Source organism: Miscanthus floridulus, chromosome 13, assembly GCF_019320115.1.
Source record: "Miscanthus floridulus cultivar M001 chromosome 13, ASM1932011v1, whole genome shotgun sequence".
Lineage (NCBI taxonomy): Eukaryota > Viridiplantae > Streptophyta > Magnoliopsida > Poales > Poaceae > Miscanthus > Miscanthus floridulus.
Genome location: NC_089592.1, coordinates 61,957,050 through 61,972,298, shown reverse-complemented (window position 1 = coordinate 61,972,298; position 15,249 = coordinate 61,957,050). Strand labels below are relative to the sequence as shown.

At 51.3% G+C, this 15,249-nt stretch overlaps 1 long non-coding RNA gene across 2 annotated transcripts; it reads right to left on the bottom strand.

The window, feature by feature from the left end:
* Window positions 1-3,654: 3,654 nt before the first annotated feature.
* On the bottom strand, window positions 3,655-14,508 carry LOC136502072 (uncharacterized). Of its 2 annotated transcripts, XR_010770417.1 has the most exons (4): window positions 14,086-14,508; window positions 13,623-13,996; window positions 4,958-5,015; window positions 3,655-4,086 (listed from the first exon to the last, which is right to left on the bottom strand). It is a non-coding gene; the product is annotated as an uncharacterized lncRNA (long non-coding RNA). The 2 variants fall into 2 exon arrangements; XR_010770416.1 differs by having other exon boundaries at window positions 13,623-14,508.
* Between the last annotated feature and the right edge of the window lie 741 nt (window positions 14,509-15,249).

The following is a 15,249-nucleotide window of genomic DNA, read 5'->3' as shown; positions in this document are numbered from 1 at the left end:
TAGGCAGAAGCATAGGTGGTGGCGGCATTTCTCAACCCGAAGGGATACGGGGATGGTGCCATCGCCGAGCCTGCTCCACCGAAGTCGACTTCTCAGGACGTGGCGGGACAGAGCTTGATGTCGGGGCGTTGTCGTGCGCCACCGGCGTCTTTCCCCTATCCAGGCTCAGGCTAGATAGGTCCCCAACCAGGGACCTCGTGCCAACAGTTGGGCGTGGGATACCAGTGGAGAGCGGCATGTTGCCCTGAGTTCGCGTGGTGTCGGGGTGGCCCCGCTCGCGTCGTGCCTGGCGAGCGCGACGAGAGCGACCGCCCGGGCGCCGCCTACGCCTGGGCTGCGGGTGCGTGACGTCGTCATCGGTCGGTGGGGCTCAGGGTGTGAGAAGTACTATATCGTACTCACATCCTAGAGACATGAACTCTAGGCTCCCAAACCAGATCATCGTGCCGAGACGCAGTGGTCGTACGGGATTTGCCATCCGGAACTTGTTAGGGAGATGAAGCTGACACACAGCGCCCCTACCTGGCGCGCCAATTGTTGGTGTTTTGGACCGGCGGGCCCTCAACCAACTAGTAAAAATATACTGCGTGCCCCTAATCCCGGATGGTGATGCAAAGAGACACAAGGTTTATACTGGTTCGGGCAATGGATGCCCTACATCTAGTCTGAGAGATCGATCTTGTATTCCTTGCACCGAAATGCTCGTAGTAGGGGGTTACAAGTAGGGCGAGAGAGGGAGCTAGTCCCAGGTCTCTACGTGGAGCGGCGTGGATGACTTGAGATCTTGGTCTCAGGCGGCGGAGAAGCGTGCGTGTTATAGAATGTCGAGTGTGTGTTCGTCTACCTCGTGAATCCGTCCGCCTTTCTTGCCCCCTCCAGAAACGGCCCAAATCCCTCCCTTTTATAGTTGAAGGGGGGACAGGGGTGATACATGTGTTAGCTATATGGCGTCGTGCGAACAGAGGCGGCATGTCCGAGCCCTGTAGCCTATTACTATGGCGGCATGGTTGATGGAGTGGTCCTGCCCTTGAAGTGCTGGAGCAACGCACCGGTCACATCCGAACTTGTGCGACGTGGGAGCTCCAGTGATTGCTGGACGCAGGGCCTAGCGAGCGACGTGCTGGTTGCTGTGCGTTGACTGCGTGAGGAGCCGAGGCCTAGTTGGTGCCGAGGCCAAGCCGTTGTAGGGGGCTCGGCAGGCGCGAATCCCGAGGTTGCTGAGACCCCGAAGTAGACTGCCGCGGCGTGGAGGGAGCAGTTGGTTCTGTGCACCGATTTTGAGGCTATAGTAACCTGGACTTGACTCCGCACGCCGCGTTGTTTCTGGAGCAGGGGTTAGGTAGCACAGTGCAGTACAGGCGCCGGTCGTGGGCACAGTATCGAGCACAGTGGTTGGTAACTCCTGTCCTGTCCTATCTCAGGCGGCATGGCTTCGATGTGACTGGCGTCCAGTCAGCCACGCCGCTGTGTCGAGCCGTCGTTCGGCTGATATCGCGGGAGCAGTCGAACGCGCCGGTCGGACGTGACGTCTTGTCCGAGAAGTTGGTCGAGGCGGAGGCGACGGGGTTGTTTTGCCGAGCCAGCCTTGAGCGAGGCGGAGAATCGACATCTCGTCCGAGGCTGTACGCGCGGGGCCTCGGGCGAGACGGAGAATTGGTTCCTCGGCCGAGGCCTTTCTCGTGAGGCCTCGAGCGAGACGGAAAATCGGTAGGCCGTCCGAGGCCCTCCGTGCGAGGCCTCTAGCGAGGCGGAGATTCGGTAGGCCGGCCGAGGCCTTTCCGCGCGAGGCCTCTAGCGAGGCAGAGAGTGGGTGGCTTCGGACATGGTCGGGGTTTGGCCAATAGTTGTCCCTTGGCTTTGACTTTGACGGAGTCTAAGCGATTTTTTTCGATTGTTGCTTAGGGGACCCCTTCTCGTGGTACCCGACACATCTCGAGACAAGTTCAGAGATCTGGTTTCTTCAGAGTTTTAATACCTTTCTGTTTTTCACCCTGTTCTACAACACTACTTCAGCAGTACTTTTCAGTGAATGAACAGTGTTTTTCTTTCACAACAAATTAGCATAAGCAGCAGCATAAGTCAAATTTCAGCGAAACGAACAAATTGATGGTGTACGTTGCACATGTGAAATTGAAGTTGAAGCAGCAGCATAAGCCGCCGCAGAATATTGAAGTCGAAGCTAAACGGTGCAAGTTGATATACTATGAAATTTTAGTACGATTAGAGTATTGCGCACACTGTTAACCTTTTGTTGCTTTAAAAATGGCAGCATAGTTTGGACCAGTGAAGAATTGATGGTGGAAGTCGGCAGCTGTTCGATACAGCCGCTGCAGTTGATTTGTTCTTGACAGCTGGTATATATGAAGTTTAGGGTTTTTGGACTTGTTGAGACTTGAGAGCTCCTAGGCAGGTCCTGTGTACATCAATTCGAAGCACTAGAGTAAATTGAGCTTATTCTTGCATTGACCGATTAATTCAAGTTACCTATCCTCATCACTGACACAATCTTTACTTTCAAAAAATCACTGACACAATCTACCGGTATGTTTCGCTTGTTCATTTTTCAGTTTTTCTGGATCCCTCATGTTTGGGCTTTGTTGTAAGATTTTGTTTTCCTCCTTACTTAAATATAATGATTGACAACTTTGTTGTTGGTTTTTTTTGGAAATTTTTTTATGGAGCCTCAAATCAACAAAATTAAGTCAGGATAGTAACGTGAGGAAAGGCAGAGGAAGACCGAAGTTGACTTGGGTAGAGGCAATAAAAGGAGACTTGAAAGGATGGAATATACCCAAAGACTTAGCCTTAGATAGGAGTGCTTGGAAGACAGCTATTCACGTGCCTGAACCTTGATTGCTTCTGTTGGGTTTCAACTCTAGCCTACCCCAACTTGTTTGGGACTTAAAGGCTTTGTTGTTGTTGCTGTTGTTGCTCAAATCAACAAAATTAAGATTTAACGATTAAATTGTTATAATGCTTTAAACTAAGATCCCCTGGACTATCAAAACTATTCCATATATCATGTGAACTTGAACTCTGAGTTTCAAATTCACGAAAAATAACAATGAAATCCATAAGCGGGGTTGAAAAAGTCACGCAAGATTTGGGCTTTGAGGGATTGGTTGATCAAAGGGGAAATAACTGATGCCTTGTAGTGTCATTGGTAACATTATATATATTGAAAACCACAAATTTTATAGCTGTAGTAGCCAATTTGATGTTGTGTGCTTGCGCCTGAACCCATCATCTAGGACGAGCTTTTGTGAAGCATACTCTCCAATCACACACATGAACAGTGTTTGTCTAAACACTAAACAATCGACCGCTCATTAGCCAATTATCAGGCACAATGGCCAATCAGGTTAAACGGCAGTTCAAATAGGCTAAACAATTTTTTAAATGGAGACGGTTGATCCATAAACTAAAAAACTGTCATTACATAAACAGGTTTGAGACAAAATAATTTTAACTACCAATCTCTATTCGTAGTTTAGATAGTTTGAATAATACCACTGTTTATCTTTTACTGAACATAGTAATACATGCCTCAGGTAAATCTGGTAATCACTACATCGCAAAGATTAAAAATCAATCTCATCCATTGCCTTCTGCTCGTATAGAGCACAAAACTAAAACAATATTGGCTATGGTAACCTCAGCAACATAAGTATTTCATTATTTTTTCCGGCAATGGGGAAAAACTCAACCGTACATGAGCAGCTAGCTAGCTTGAAGTAACAATCTGATACATTGTACTCCCTCCATTTTAATTTATAGGTCGGTTTGACTTTTCTAGATACACAACTTTTATTATGTATCTAGACATGTCTTATATCTACGTGCATAGCAAAAGCTATGTATCTAGAAAAGCCAAAACGACTTACAATTTAGAATACAGGGAGTAGATAGCATTCTTGCATCATTCCTTATGTTTGATCTCACGGTAAATATACGATACATGGCTATGGAAGGTTTCTATACGGATGTACTTCATCTTATTCCTACAGGTTTGGCAAAGGGAGGCAGCAAGCTTGAGGCAGCAACTGCATAACTTGCGGTAAAATCATCAGCACACCATGGTCCAACCTGCAGCAAATAAATCATGCTGGTCATGAATAAACACACTCTCTTGGACATACCTTAAGAACATCATCAATTCAAGATATATTTCTCAGGCATAGATGTAGACTACTTGCAAGATTTTGACTAACCCATGGGAGTTAATGAGCATATATGTTACTTAGGAAGAAGCATGCATACACTAGATCATTAACGTTGCCTACAGTTTATTACTTCAATACCCATAAACTTTAGAGCATGGATGCTGCAACTATTCTGATAGTCTGCTTGAATCGTTTACTGATAGCATCATATATCAGAGGCTCAACATCATCACAAGTTCAATGTCACTGTTTTCTTTAGTGCATATCATATCATATAGGAATTCATCCTATCACTCCTTTATGCATTGTGTATATGAGCTAGGTTCGTGTACTCATGGTCAGCAAGAGCTCCAATACATGTGGAGATCTTACAAATTGCCATCACATTATAATGAGAACCAAATCTATGGCTACCTTTTGACAATACATTGTTTGAGTATTGCATAGCATGTTTAGTTAAGACTTAATAATGTACTCCAATAATTCATCAGGGATATCATAGAGAGCAAATGCTGATGCTCAGGAATTTTGAAACTTAAGTGACAAAATGGCTTCAGAAAAGAGCACTGCAATAATGGACAAATAGTCAAATTGATGTTTTACTGTTACTTAATTAAAACCTTCCTGCAAATGACAGTTTAGTTTCTCTGTGAGACATTCCCTAGCTGATAATGCAAATAAGTTTTAAGATGAATAGGCCAAAGAAGAGATCATAAACTATGTGTCTAATTACTCTGGAAGTTCTGATAATTATTGGAAACATTTTTTTTTCATAGCTTGTCAAGAAGTCTTACAAGTTTATCGCAAGTTATGCAGTTGCCACCTCAAGCTTGCTGCCCCCAAATGCAAAACCTACAAAAATAACACATAAATATCAGTTCAATGAAGTATCAACAATTGTTCATAAGAAATAGTTGCTGCTTTGCTACGTTATCACTGGCGAGGTGTTCATCTTTTAGCGGTACCTTGTATAAAATTTATGTAGGGATTTTCAACAGATACAGATTGCATGCATCTGGAAGCAAGAAGATGGAAGACATAGAGATATTCATCAAGCTAGAATAACAGATCAAGCACACTACAATCAGGACAGAACAAGATCGACACTGAGTCTTGTATTTTATGTTCCACAAGGATTAAAACATTGAAATCAAACAGAAAATAAAAGATGATAAAAAAAACGAAGAGGCTTTTATCCATACAGTCCCTTGTTGCGACATGGGATCTATGAGATCATCAACACAACTACACATGCTTCAACAAAGAAAGCTGAAAGATTCACAGGTGAAGGGGACAAGATCATAGCAGAAACTATATATGCTCATGCATAACAAAATGAGAAAAAAGGTTCAAGATGAAACTTATGTTAAACAACTTTAGTTAATTACCCGGATATCTAGATCAGATCTTTAATTCCATGCCATAGCACTGAGATCACTTTTTCACAGCATAGCCCGACCCATTATAACTTCTAACCCTAGAAGAAGGCAGAGTAGGAAAACAGAGTTGTGCTGGTGCAGAGAGGGGTGGGAGGCCAAGTCCACTTTTATAGCCAAAAGGGGCAGAGACAAGGCCACAAGAAGAGTTAGGGCGTCAGTATGTGTGGGGAGTGGGGGGGGGGGGGGGGGGGTCGGGGGGGGGAGCAAACAAGTCAGAAAAATAATTAGGCCGTGATTGTAAATTGGGTTAGTGGCAATCTGGCAACCAATGTCACTTCACATTTACAGACAAGAAAGATTCCAACTTGCATGGAGCGACTTAACATTGATTGGACGCCTCCCTGTTAGTAAAATGAGTATATTATTTTAATTCCCACTGGCCTTGGTTGCCAAAAAAAACTGAGATTGCCTTTCAAAATCATCACAATCAAGAACTGACAGACAGGTGGACACCTCTCATGTGTCATCTACCATGAGAGCATATATAATAAAAAAAATCCAGTGCCACTGAATACCATCTCGGTTTTGGGATGGACTCCAGATTGTGTGTATGGTATAATGCAGTTGTCTCAAGACATCTAGCTGCCACTCATGGTTAATTGGTAATAACAGTTTGAACTGATGGATAAGTCTCATGTGTGGTTGGTCTTTGTGGGGCTATGATGCTCACATGGTCATGGTCCTTGTGGCTGTTTTTCTGTTTTTAGGACAGCATCTTAGACTAGAGGACAGCATCTTAGAGGACAGCATCTTAGACTAGAGGACAGCATCTTAGCTAGGACAGCATATTAGCATCTTAGACTAGCATCTTGGCATATGCTTGGCTGGCTAGCAGCCTATAAATATGTAACCCCAACCCCTTGGGTTGGTATGGCATTTGTGTGAGCTTGTGTGAGAAATAGACAAGAAAATTGCCCCAACTCCTAGTGTCATCCTCTCTCGATGAGAGTAAGAATTCTCCTACTACCAAGAGTGAGAATTCAGCGACTAACAAGTGGTATCAGAGCCGTATTATCCTGTAGCCTGAGCATCTCTTGCTCATCTTCTCTCCCAGCCCCACAACAGCCCCAGCTGTTGGCAGCAGCAGCTCCTCCGGCCGCTCCTGTTCACTCCTCTCCCAGCTCGTCTGAAGCAGCCCTCTCCCCACGCAGCAGCCCCCCGGTAGCGCGTCATGTCCGCAGGGCAGTCTCAGCGCTCGGTCGCCTCGAGCACGCGGCGTCGGCAGGAGGCCGAACTTGCCGCGGCAGAGGAACGCGAGCGAGCGGCGGCAGAGACCGCTGCGGCGGCGGCAAGGGCGTCGAGGCTAGCAGCGGCGGAGCTGGCAGCAGCCAGAGCGGAGGCGGAAGCAGCGGCGGCGGCGAATGCAGCGCGTGCGGCGGCGGCGGAGGTCGAGGCTCTGCGCGGCAGCATCGGCAGCTCCATTTCCGCTGACGACACCGCCGACGCGGACCTCGAGCTGCTAGAGAGGGAGGCAGCGCGAGCGCGGGCGGCGCAGTGGACAGCCGCGCACGTCCACGAGCGTGGCGGCAGCCCAGACAGGCGCGGACGCGCTGGCGGCGCTCCTGGAGGAGGCGCGCACGGTGGTGGCGCTCCTGGGGCAGCCGCGCACGCCCACGAGCGCGGCGGCAGCCCAGACAGGCGCGGACGCGCCGGTGGCGCTCCTGGAGGAGGCGCGCACGGCGGCGGCGCTCCTGGAGGAGGCGCGCACGGCAACGGTGGCGGACGGGTCGATGGAGAGCGCGGCCTTCACAGGCAGCGTGGCTCTCTCTCCCCGGATCGGTACCGACGGGTCGATGGAGAGCGCGGCCTTCACAGGCAGCGTGGCTCTCTCTCCCCGGATCGGTACCGTGGTTACCACGGGCTCCAGGCTGTTGTCAGGGACGTCGGTCCCGGCGGTGGGTGGCCTACCCTCACCAAGACCAACTACGTCGAGTGGGCTGCGGTGATGAGGGTAAAGCTCCAGGTGCGGCACATGTGGGAGGCAGTCCGGTACGGCGACGTCGACTACGACCTAGATCGACGGGCGCTGGATGCTCTCATCGCTGCAGTCCCGCCCGAGATGCAGTTCTCGCTTACCAGCAAGCGGACTGCCAAGGAGGCTTGGGACGCCATCGCTGCGGCACGCATCGGCAGCGACCGCGCCCGCAAGTCCACACTGCAGGCACTTCGCAAGGAGTGGGAGAACCTGGCTTTCAAGCCAGGTGAGGACGTTGATGACTTTGCTCTCCGTCTCAACACTCTGTTGCAGAAGATGGTGCAGTTCGGCGACGACACCTACGGCGAGGAGAGAGCTGTCGAAAAGCTCTTCCGCTGCGTCCCCGAGAAGTACAAGCAGATGGCTCGCTCGATCGAGTCGCTGCTGGATCTCTCCACGATGTCGATCGAGGAGGCGATAGGTCGCCTCAAGGTCGTCGATAGTGATGAGCCACAGTCCCTCTCAGGGCCCATCACCACTGGCGGGAAGCTCCTTCTCACTTGGGAGCAGTGGCTTGCCAGCCAGGGTGACCGGAGGAAGGGGGAGCCTTCTTCCGCGACAGGCGGCCGCAAGCGTGGCAAGCCACGTAAGGCGCACAGAGACGCCCAGGCCGGGGCGCGAGGACGTGCCGAGGGTGATGCCCGCGGAGGCGCCCAGGGCGGCGCCGCCGGCAGGCACAAGCCGGCACGAGACGACGCCTGCCGCAACTGCGGCCAGCTTGGCCATTGGGCCAAGGACTGTCGACAGCCACGACACGGCTAGGCCCACGTCGCACAGGCGGAGGAGGAGGAGCCGGCTCTGTTCATGGCACATGCCAGCATCGAGCTACCTCCAGCGGCACCGGCCGCAGCGGCTCTCCTCCACCTTGACGAGCCAAAAGCACACGCCCTCCTCGGCGACAGCTCCGGCAACGACAAGACTGACGGGTGGTGCCTCGACACCGGCGCCACCCATCACATGACCGGTCGACGGGAGTTCTTCACCGAGCTTGACTCTAGCGTCCGAGGCTCCGTCAAGTTTGGGGATGCCTCCGGCGTGGAGATCAAGGGCGTCGGCTCCATCATCTTCACCGCCGTGTCTGGTGAGCACAGGCTGCTCACCGGAGTCTACTACATCCCCGCGTTGAGGAACTCCATCATCAGCTTGGAACAGCTGGATGAGAACGGTTCGCGCGTGGTGGTTGAGGACGGAGTCATGAGGATTTGGGATCGTCGTCGTCGCCTTCTTGCCAAGGTATCCAGAAGCGCAAATCAACTCTACGTCCTTAACGTGCAGGTGGCACAACCCCTCTGTCTCGCTGCTCGTCGGGACGACGAGGCGTGGCAGTGGCACGAGCGTTTCGGGCACCTTCACTTTGAGGCCCTGAAGCGGCTCAGTGCCACGGAGATGGTGCGAGGCCTGCCGTGCCTCGACCATGTAAAGCAGCTCTGCGACGTCTGCGTGTTGACGAAGCATAGGCGACTCCCCTTTCCCCAGCAGGCGAGCTTTCGAGCCAAGGAGAGGCTCGAGCTCGTGCACGGGGACTTGTGTGGCCCAGTGACACCGGCCACACCGGGAGGACGACGCTACTTCCTGCTGCTCGTCGACGACCTCTCCCGCTACATGTGGGTGATGGTCCTCGGCAGCAAGGGAGAGGCTGCGGACGCCATCAGACGCGCGCAGGCTTCTGCGGAGGCGGAGTGCGGCCGCAAGCTGCGCGTGCTGCGCACCGACAACGGCGGCGAATTCACGGCGGCTGAATTCGCGTCGTACTGCGCTGACGAGGGCATTCAGCGCCACTACTCCGCGCCGTACAGCCCGCAGCAGAACGGCGTCGTCGAGCGGCGCAACCAGACGGTTGTGGGGATGGCTCGGGCCCTCCTCAAGCAGAGGGGGATGCCGGCTGTCTTCTGGGGAGAGGCGGTGGTGACGGCCGTCTACATCCTCAACCGCTCGCCTACCAAGGCGCTCGACGGCAGGACGCCGTACGAGGCTTGGCATGGGCGCAAGCCGGCGGTCTCCCACTTGCGGGTCTTCGGCTGCCTCGCGTTCGCCAAGGAGCTTGGCCACATCAGCAAGCTCGACGACAGGAGCACTCCGGGAGTGTTCATCGGCTACGCGGAGGGCTCGAAGGCCTACCGCATCCTCGACCCGAAGACACAGCGTGTGCGCACGGCGCGCGACGTTGTGTTCAACGAAGGGCGAGGATGGGCGTGGGACAAGGCGGTGGACGATGGCTCGGCTCCGACTTACGACGACTTCACTGTCGAGTACGTCCACTTCGAGGGAGCTGGGGGAGTAGGCAGCTCTTCTTCGGCGAGCGCGTCTACCCCAGTCCCCGAGCCTCCACCGACCCCGGCGCCTGCTACTCCGACAGCTCCACGCTCTCCAGCCAGGACCTCGGCTGCGATGAGTTCTTCGCCGGCTTCACCACAGCCGGCAACGCCACGCACTCCAGCACCGACAGGCACCTCTCCGGGCACGTCTACTCCAACACCAGCTCGTGTCGAGCATAGCCCGGTTGAGCTCGCTACTCCGCTCTCTCACGACGAGGAGCGCATCGACGCGTACCACGACGGCGAGCCGTTGCGGTACCGTACGATGGAGAACCTTCTCGGCGACCAGTTGGTGCCGGGACTGGTGCCTCATGACCTGGAGAACCTGGAGGCGCAGTTGCACCTTGCGTGTGACGACAGCGAGCCTCGGTCGTTCGCAGAGGCCGAGAGACACGCGGCATGGCGCGCCGCGATGCAGTTGGAGATGGATGCGGTTGAGAAGAACCGCACCTGGGAGCTTGCTGACCTTCCTCGTGGTCATCGCGCGATCACCCTTAAGTGGGTGTACAAGCTGAAGAGGGATGAAGCCGGTGCCATCGTCAAGCACAAGGCTCGCTTGGTGGCACGAGGTTTCGTGCAGCAGGAGGGGGTCGACTTCGACGACGCCTTTGCTCCCGTGGCACGGATGGAGTCCGTGCGACTCCTCCTTGCGCTAGCTGCCCAGGAGGGCTGGCGTGTTCATCACATGGACGTCAAGTCGGCGTTCCTTAACGGCGACTTGAAGGAGGAGGTCTACGTGCACCAGCCGCCGGGATTTGCGATCCCCGGCAAGGAGGGCAAGGTGCTCCGCCTGCGCAAGGCCCTCTATGGCTTGCGACAGGCACCGAGGGCGTGGAATGCCAAGCTGGATTCCACGCTAAAGGGGATGGGCTTCGAGCAAAGCCCGCACGAGGCGGCCATCTACCGACGGGGCAATGGAGGTAATGCCCTGTTGGTGGGTGTCTACGTCGACGACTTGGTGATCACCGGCACCAAGGATGCGGAGGTGGCGGCATTCAACGAAGAGATGAAGGCCACCTTCCAGATGAGTGACCTGGGGCCTCTCTCCTTCTACCTGGGAATCGAGGTACACCAGGATGACTCTGGGATCACGCTTCGACAGACCGCCTACGCCAAGCGCGTCGTTGAGCTAGCTGGGCTCACCGACTGCAACCCAGCTCTCACTCCGATGGAGGAGAGGCTGAAGCTGAGCCGCGACAGCACGACGGAGGAGGTGGACGCTACGCAGTACCGGCGTCTTGTGGGGAGCCTTCGCTACCTCGCCCACACACGGCCGGACTTGGCATTCTCCGTCGGCTACGTTAGTTGGTTCATGCAGCGACCGACGACGGAGCACCAGCAGGCTGTGAAGAGGATCATCCGCTACGTTGCGGGGACTCTCGACCACGGCCTCTACTACCCGAGGTGCCCTGGGGCGGCACACTTCGTCGGGTACAGCGACAGCGACCACGCCGGTGACATCGACACCAGCAAGAGCACGAGCGGGATCCTCTTCTTCCTCGGCAAGTGCCTCGTTAGCTGGCAGTCGGTCAAGCAGCAGGTGGTGGCCCTGTCCAGCTGCGAGGCCGAGTACATAGCGGCCTCCACCGCTTCGACTCAGGCGCTCTGGCTCGCTCGACTGCTTGGTGATCTCCTCGGCAGAGACACTAGAGCGGTGGAGCTCAGGGTGGACAGCAAGTCCGCTCTGGCCCTGGCAAAGAACCCCGTGTTCCACGAACGCAGCAAGCACATCCGGGTGAGGTACCACTTCATCCGAAGCTGTTTGGAGGAAGGGAGCATCAAGGCGAGCTACATCAACACCAAGGACCAGCTTGCGGACCTGCTCACCAAGCCCCTTGGGAGGATCAAGTTCCTTGAGCTCTGCTCCAGGACCGGGATGGTTCAACTCTCCCACAAGACGACGCACAAGACTTAGGGGGAGAATGATTGATAAGTCTCATGTGTGGCTGGTCTTTGTGGGGTTATGATGCTCACATGGTCATGGTCCTTGTGGCTGTTTTTCTGTTTTTAGGACAGCATCTTAGACTAGAGGACAGCATCTTAGAGGACAGCATCTTAGACTAGAGGACAGCATCTTAGCTAGGACAGCATATTAGCATCTTAGACTAGCATCTTAGACTAGCATCTTGGCATATGCTTGGCTGGCTAGCAGCCTATAAATATGTAACCCCAACCCCTTGGGTTGGTATGACATTTGTGTGAGCTTGTGTGAGAAATAGACAAGAAAATTGCCCCAACTCCTAGTGTCATCCTCTCTCAATGAGAGTAAGAATTCTCCTACTACCAAGAGTGAGAATTCAGCGACTAACATGAACATGGTTAACAGGCAATAACAATTTCATCTATGTCAGACAGGCAGCTTCGCTGAAGCTGCGTGCAAGGGGCACCAGGCCACAAATGTTTTTGCCTCTTGGATTCTGCCTAGCCAGCAGCCCTTCAACTGGGCTCACCATCCTATGCTGTGGTTTCAAACATGAGTGTCTGGATCTTGATCCATTGATCAACTTCATTAGAGAAGGAAAACAGTCATTAGAGTTTTAAGCTGCAATTTGACTGCCAAACTAGTTCCATTGTTGTAAGATCTCCATAACTCCACTCAATCAGAATCCAGTTTCCCATTCAACAAATTTGTGAAGTTCCTTCTACTAGCGATCTATATGTTCCTTTTTCATCATTAAGATATATATGTTCAACATGGGTGTATGATCACCAAAGAATATTACAGGATAACACTCTGCTATGAGCTTAAAGAAAATGGTAAGAAAAAAAATATAAATATATGATCTAATCTCAATCACCTTTACGAAAAGGGAAAGAGAATGGAGACATCAATGACCAGTGTGTAGGTATCACTTCAAAGTAATAGCTCCTAGCTTCAAAGCTATTGAATTATATTTGCTTTCCTTATATTTAGATAATCAGATCTTTGCCCCCGTTATTCGCCTAATATTAAAACATATGTTAATCTACCTGACAGCAACTTGTTAGGATATATGAGCTGTCACAAACATAGAATCAAAGGCACGCAAACAAAGTGAACCAGCAAACACTTCCTATGGATTTATCATTTCCCACCTTCAGAAAGTTGAATCATTTGTAGTTTTGTTTATCATCACGTTGTGGCTTAATTCTATGCATGAATCAATGGCCAGTGTTCTGAGGACTGCTTTACTTTAACAAGTAAATAGGCTCAAAAAAAAAGAAAAGTTGTTGGCAGAAAGGCACATACACATACCAGTATATTACTGATAATCAGCTGAGCAACTGAGATGGCAACACCAACAAGCTATTATAATTTTCTGCAGCCGCGTCACACGCCTGATTCAAATGATGCGCAAGGCTGCGCCAATATAGGGGCAACTCAAATTGCAATTTAATGGTGCATTATTGGTGATGTGAGAGAGTGTTTGGTGCTCCCAAGACATTCCCTATCCTCACCTTAATTTAAGCAAAGGAGGGGAGCTTTTTGACAATATATGTTAAATCAAAGCTCTTAACTTTAGGGCAGTACAGACAGACTGAGTACTAGCAAGTGGTTGATTGATGACTACACATGGTTGAAAGCTTCTCCTCATTTGGAAAATGAGATAAACTTGCTAAGCGCTTCAGAATGTTCAGAGCTATCACCTTTATTTCTACTACATATACCACCTAAATGGCTAAGCTAGTAAGATACACATTTTAGTATTCATTTTGTAGCAGATTTTCCGGATGAATCAACGGAACCAACCTGATTTTGTTTTGCAAATTGAATCACTGGGAACTCAGCCGCCCCTTCATTTCTTCCTGGTATGATTGGTGATGTCGTATAATATCTGCAGTGGAGCTGTAGAGGTAACTCGATCGGGGAGGTTGCTATAGTAGGCAACAGCTAATGCACCAACAATACTGTCCTTGTATCCGTGATCAACTGGTGATCTGCACCTAAACAACTATTTCCCATCGTCCCTGTGACCCTGTGCCATCATCATTCAACCTGCAAAAAGGGATAAAGCTACGGGGCCATCTTGCCATCTTGGTGCATTTTCGTGCGCCCTTTCTTGTCGGCAGCGCATTTCACGAGATGGACAGAAAGCACCCCAGATCAAGTGGGCATCAAAAGGGCTTCAAAAAAAAAAGTGGGCATCAAATGTGAACACTAAACAGAGGGTGTTTTTTCCCCTAAAAAACAGAGGGTGGTTACGAATACGAACCCTGCATTGATCCGTCGGCACACAGACCACGCGTCCGCCCGTGTCATCTCCATGGCCTCATGGCAGCCGGCAGAGCACAGACGCATGCCCACCAGGTGCTGCTCGCAGATCAGCACGCACCTCGCGGCGGCTGGTGGCTGGCGGCTGATCCGTCGCCCTTGTCGACCGGTCCAACACATCAGCTGTCCTAGGGGGCGTTTCGTCGAACAGGTGATGTGCGCGGTGGTCGACGATTCTTGATCAGAGTTCAGTTAACACAGCCGAGGGAAAAATCCTCCGAGTGGGTTGGGGTTTACGCGCCTCCATCTCCATGTAACGAACTCCAAAGGCTGTTCTACCCGCCTCTATCTATCTTGATTGGCGGCGGCGTCGCCACCGGCCACCGCCACCGTCGGCGTCGCAACCGAGGAGCGGTTTATTTTGTTGGCCCGTGGAGAATTTTCTGTTTGCCATGGCCCATGGGCCATTTTAAGCTTCAGACTTTGAAGCCGGCCACCAAGATATGTGGTTCCGGCCCTGTCGTTTGGTTATAACGGCCCACCGTTTAATCCGATCTAATAAGCGGCAAAAGTCCATCTGTAGGGACTTTTGAAATATTAACATCATATATCAATCATCTTACATGGTAAATCGAACTACACTAACACAAAGATCAACTAGAATTTTATCCAAAAATTGTTAATATTTCAAAAGTAATCAAATATTTTTTCTATAAAATATGCAATTAAAAATTATAAAATATAAACCAATATTAGAAAATTCTTAGTAAAGTTGTTTTACCTTAGAAAAAATGAACATAGTTCTAGATTTTTTTTCTAAATTCACGTGAAGTCTGGCATCTCGAGCCTATCCAAGCTACATTCCCGCTTGACCATATGCTCCTTGTGTGCAAGAGCAGTGCACATTCCCATGACGATGGCCTTAACAAGGTTAAGTGTCGAGTGGTGTGGCAGCCCAAGCAGAAGCGTGTCTAAGACAAGCCACCACGAGGCCACGTTGGTCACGACGAGGCGCACATCACCACAGTAGTACCATGTTGTGTGTGCATCACTATGCACCACGCCGCAACCTCCACGTCGATGCTGCGCTAGTCTAGACAGTGATGGCCCTAACAATGATCTTAGTGATGTGACCCATGCTCGAGGTCCTTAGCAGAATTCCTCA